Raw genomic sequence first — 6,000 nt, 5'->3', positions numbered from 1 at the left:
ATCTGAAGCCCATCCCACCTACACTATTCCATGTATGTCCATATGCCTGTCCAATGATGACTTAAATGCACTTAAACTTGGCGAATCTACTATCGTTGCAGGCAAAGTATTCAATACCCTTACTACTCTCTGAGTAAAGGAACTACCTCTGACATCTGTCTTATACCTATCTCCCCTCACTTTAAAGTTGTGTCCCCTCGTGTTTGCCATCCCCATACTTGGAAAAAGGCTCTCTCTGTCCACCCTATCTAACCCTCTGATTATCTTGTATGTCTCTATTAAGTCACCTCTCAACCTTCTTCTCTCTAACGAGAACAGCCTCAAGGCCCTCAGCCTTTCCTCGTAAGACATTCCTTCCATACCAGGCAACATCCTAGTAAATCTCCTCTGCATCCTTTCCAAAGCTTCCACATCCTTCTTATAATGCGGTGACCAGAACTGTACACAATACTCCAAGTGTGGCCGTACCAGAGCTTTGTACAGCTGCAGCATAACCTCCTGGTTCCAGAACTCAATCTCTCTATTAATAAAGGCCAAGACACTGTATGCCTTCTTTACAATCCTGTCAATCTGGGTGGCAACTTTCAGGGATCTGTGGACATGGACCAAGAGATCTCTCTGCTCATCTGCACTCCCAAGAATCTTACCATTAGCCCAGTACTTTGCATTCTGATTACTCCGTCCAAAATGTATCACCTCACACTTGTCCACATTAAACTCCACTTGCCACCTCTCAGCCCAGCTCTGCATCCTATGTATGTCTCTCTGCAACCTACTACATCCTTCGTCACTATCCACAACTCCACCGACCTTAGTGTCCTCCATAAATTTATTAACCACCCTTCCAAGCCCTCATCCAGGTCATTTATAAAAATGATGAACAACAGTGGACCAACACCGACCCTTGCAGTACGCCGCTAGTATGTGGACACCAAGATGAACATGTTCCATCAACTACAACCCTCTGTTTTCTTTCAGCAAGTCAATTACTGATCCAAACTGCTATGTCTCCCACAATCCCATTCCTCCGCATTTTGTATAATAGCCTACTGTGGGGAACCTTATCGAACACCTTGCTGAAATCCATATACACCACATTAACCGGTTTACTCTCATCTACCAGTTTGGTCACTTTGTCAAAAAAGTCAATAAGATTCGTTAGGCACGACCTACCCTTCACAAAACCGCGCTGACTGTCCCTGATCAGATTATTCTTTTCTAGATGGTTATAAATCCTATCTCTTATAATATTTTCAACACTTTACCAACAACTGAAGTGAGACTCACTCGTCTGTAAGTACCAGGGTTGTCTCTACTACCCTTTTTGAACAAAGGAACCACATTTGCTATCCTCCAGTCCTCAGGCACTATTCCTGTAGACAATGATGATTTGAAGATCAATGCGAAGGCTCGGAAATCTCTTCCCTTGCTTCCTAAGATCCCTAGGATAGATCCCATCCGGCCCAGGGGACTTGTCTATTTTCACACTCTGCAGTATTTCTAATACGTCTTCCTTGTGAACCTCAATCTCTTCTCATTTAAGTATATGTGTGTGTGTGTGTGTGTGAGTGAGTGTAAAGTGTTTAACCTGTGAAAGGATGCATATATGTGTGTGTGTGTGTGTGTGTGTGTGTGTATAGTGCAATGGTGGTACCTGTAATGTAACATGAACCCAGGGTCCCAGTTGAGGCCCTCCTTATGGATATCAAACTTAGCTATCAGCCTCTGCTCAGCCACTTTTCACTGCTGTTGTCCTGAAGTCCACCTTGGAGGATAGTCACCCGAAGGTCCAAGGGCGAATATCCTGGACTGCTGAAGTGTTCCCCAACTGAGAGGGAACATTCCTGCCTTTTGATTGTTGTGGGTTCCCATTCATCCATTGCCGTAGCCTTTGCTCGGTTTCCCCAATGTACCATGCCTCAGGGCATCCTTGCCTGCAACGTATAAGATAAAACAACATTGGCTGAGTCACATGAGTACCTGCCATGTACAAGGTGGGAGGTGTCCCACGCGTAATGGTGGTATCTATGTCCACACTCTGACACGTCTTGCAGTGTCTACCGTGACAAGGTTGTATGGAGTTGTCCTGAAAGCCAGGCAGCTTGCTACGAACAATGATCTGTTTGAGGTTTGGCGATTGTTTAAAGGTGAGCAGTGGAGGTGTGGGGAATGTCTTGGTGAGGCACTCATCCTCATAGATAATGTGTTGCAGGTCGCGAAGAACATGGCATAGTTTTTCAACTCCTGGGAAATACTGAACAACGAAGGGTACCCTGTCAGTTGCAGCATGTGTCTGTCTCCTGAGGAGGTCATTACCGTTCCTTGCTCTGGCACGTCGGAACTGGCGGTTGATGAGTTAAGCATCGTACTCCGTTCTTATCAACTTGTTGATATCACCGTGTAGTTTTATCAGTGAGTCCTCATCAAGGGACCAGAGGAAGAAAAGGTCATCAATGTACCTGGTGTATAATGTTGCTTGGAGGTTCTGCATAGAGAGGAAGTCTTGGTCGAACCTGTGCATGAAGATGTTTTTTAAAATTTGATTAGATTCCCTACAGTGTGGAAACAGGCCCTGCGGCCTAATAAGTCCACACCGACCCTCCGAAGAGTTACCCACCCAGACCCATTTCCCTCTGACTAAAGTACCTAACACTATGGGCAATTTAGCACAGCGAATTCACCTGATCTGCACATCTTTGGACTGTGGAAGGAAACCGGAGTACCCAGAGGAAACCCATGCAGACATGGGGAGAATGTACAAACTCCACACAGACAGTCACTCAAGGCTGGAATCGAACCTGGATCCCTGGTGCCGTGAGGCAGCAGTGCTAACCACTGAGCCACCATGCTGCCCATATTGGCATACAGGGGTGCAAATTTGGTCCCCATGGCTGTTCCATGCGTCTGGATGAAGAACTGGTCATCAAAGGTGAAGACGCTGTGATCGAGGATAAAGCAGATGAGTTATAAGATGGTGTTTGGAGATTGGCAGTTAGTGGTGTTGAGTACTGAGGCTGTTGCTGCGATGCCGTCATTGTGGGGGATGCTGGTGTAGAGTGCGGAAACGTCCATTGTGTCACGACAGAAGCTAGGGATCCCCTGTACAATGGGTTTCAAGATGCCTCCAACATAGCAGAAGAGATTCTCATAAAGGCTCACACTGCCTTCCAAAGATACACAAAGCTAATACACCAGGATCAGGCAATGGGACCCTGTGTGAGAATCTCTTCATCCAGACATATGGAACAGCCATGGGGACCAAATCTGAACCCCCAAAATGCCAACATCTTCATGCACAGGGTCGAACAAGACTTCTTCTTTATGCAGGACCTCCAACCAACAGTATACACCGGGTACGTTGACGACATTTTCTTCCTCTGGACCCATGGCGAGGACTCACTGATAAAACCACACAGTGATATCAACAAGTTTCATCAACTACTCTTGACTATCTATCTCATTCTTGGACATATGCATTTCCATCAAGGATGGACACCTCAGCACCACATTCTACCGCAAACCTCGCAATGCTACACTTCTCCAGCTTCTACCCAAAACATATTAAAACACCCATCCCCTATGGACAAGCCCCTTCGTGCACACAGGATCTGGTCAGATGAGGAGGAACATGACAGGGACCTGGAAGGACTCAGGGATGCCCTCATAAGAACGGAGTACGATGCTCAACTCATCGACCGTCAGTTCCGACGTGCCAGAGCAAGGAACCGTAATTACCTCCTCAGGAGACAGACACGTGCTGCAACCAACAGGGTACATTGTCCAGAACTTCCCAGGAGCTGAAAAACTACGCCATGTTCTTCACGACCTGCAACACATTATCAACGAGGATGAGCACCTCACCAAGACCTTCCCCATACCTCCACCATTCAGCTTTAAACAACTGCCAAACCTCAAGCAGGTCGTTGTTCGTAGCAAGCTGCCCGGCTTTCAGGACAACCCCATACAACCTTGTCATGGTAGACTCTGCAAGGCCTGTCAGAGTGTGGACATGGATACCACCATTACACATGGGGACACCTCCCACCATGTACATAGCACTCGTGTGACTCAGCCAACCTTGTTTTATCTTCTACGTTGCAGGCAAGGATGCCCTGAGGCATGGTACATCACTGAAACCGAGCAAAGGCTATGGCAATAGATGAATGGGACCCCACAATAATCAACAGGCAGTAGTGTTCCCTCCCTTCAGCGGTCCAGGATAGTTTGGGGGGACCATCCTTCAAGGCAGACAACAGCAGCGAAAAATGGCCAAGCAGAGGCTGATAGCTAAGTTCTGTACTCATAGGGAGGGGTTCAACTGGGACCTTGGGCTCATGTCACACTACAAGTGACCACCATTGCACTACACACACATACACGTACATACAGACACACACACTCCCACACTCACACATGTATCCTCTCACAGACTTAGACCATTTTACACTCATACACACACATACACTCTCTCATAGACACTCACAACTGCCCACCCCAGATACAAACACATTTTGTCACTCACACACGCATCCTCTCACAGGCTTAAACACTTTACACTCACACACACACATATGCACTCTCTCTCACAGACATTCCTACAGACACACACACACACGCGCATCCTCTCACAGACTTTGAAACTTTACACTCACACACACGTGGGGTGAATTTGTACTTGCAGAGTTACATTGTACTTTGCTCAAAAACTGCATGAATCCATGTAAGACTGTTAACTCACTTTTTAGATTACAATCAGTTTAAACATTATGGCACAGACAGGAAACACAGGGGGCTAACACCTTATCTGGCTGACACCAATTGTTACAGTTAACCTGAGAATGTAACTTTTGAAAAAAGTTTTGTGATTTACATATGAATGAAATGAAACTATCATACTCATTCCAATAGATGAGAGACTCAACAAACAATCAAGGTATTTTTCAATGTATAATTTCAGTTACATCACATTGTAAACTTTTGCTATAAATTCTGCGTCTTACAATAGTGTCCTCCACAACCACCTGATGAAGGAGCGACGCTCCGAAAGCTAGTGCTTCCAATTAAACCTGTTGGGCTATAACCTGATGTTGTGTGACTTTTAACTTTGTACACCCCAGTCCAACACTGGCATCTCCAGATCAGAAGGGAAAATAGTACAGGCTACAGTCAAAGGCAGGAGAATGGAATTAATTGGACACTCTTTCCAATGAGGTGGCAGACACATGATGCATGAACAAGACCCATTCTAGGTGTACCTTTCCAATATGTATTCTTCCCTTGATAATGATGGAATTAAACAACAGGTCAGTTCGCATTGAAAAAAAGAGAAATGAAAAGCAAAGTAGTTCATGGTGGACTGTTGGCTTCAGTTACCAATCTTTTCCTGAAATATAAATACAGCATGGGAGGAGACTGGAACACCCAGCGGAAACCTGTGCAGACATGGGGAGAATATGCAAACTCCACTCACTCACCTGAGGCTGGAAATCAAGCCCAGATCCCCTGGTGTTGTGGGGCAGCAGCATTAACCACTGAGCCACTGTTGTATGCTATGCCTCAGCTGATAAAGGCCGGGGTCCCATTTGCCCTGTTAATAATTCTTCAGGATTCCTGAAGAAGGGCTTATGCCCGAAACGTCGAATCTCCTGTTCCTTGGATGCTGCCTGACCTGCTGCGCTTTTCCAGCAACACATTTTCAGCTCTGTTAATCATGTGCCCCGCAACCTTCAGATACTTCTGGTTCAGATGCCCAAGATTCAGGATCTGACCTCATGGTAAAGTTAGGAGGCTGAATGGGTTGACCATGGACCTGTTGCTTGGTTTAAAGCAGGAGACCTGAGTGAAATCAGTGAGCAGTGCATGGGGTGTTTTAGCTGGGGGGGACACACGCAAGGGTTAATCTGCCAGATGTGTAGATCTGGCTGTGAGTAGAAAACAATAACCAGGGGAAGCATCAGCCAACTTTTAGGCTGAATTGCAGAATGACTTAGAGACACATGG

The sequence above is a fragment of the Hemiscyllium ocellatum genome, chromosome 1 (assembly GCF_020745735.1).
Source record: "Hemiscyllium ocellatum isolate sHemOce1 chromosome 1, sHemOce1.pat.X.cur, whole genome shotgun sequence".
Classification (NCBI taxonomy): domain Eukaryota; kingdom Metazoa; phylum Chordata; class Chondrichthyes; order Orectolobiformes; family Hemiscylliidae; genus Hemiscyllium; species Hemiscyllium ocellatum.
Note: the sequence above shows the minus strand (reverse complement) of the source record.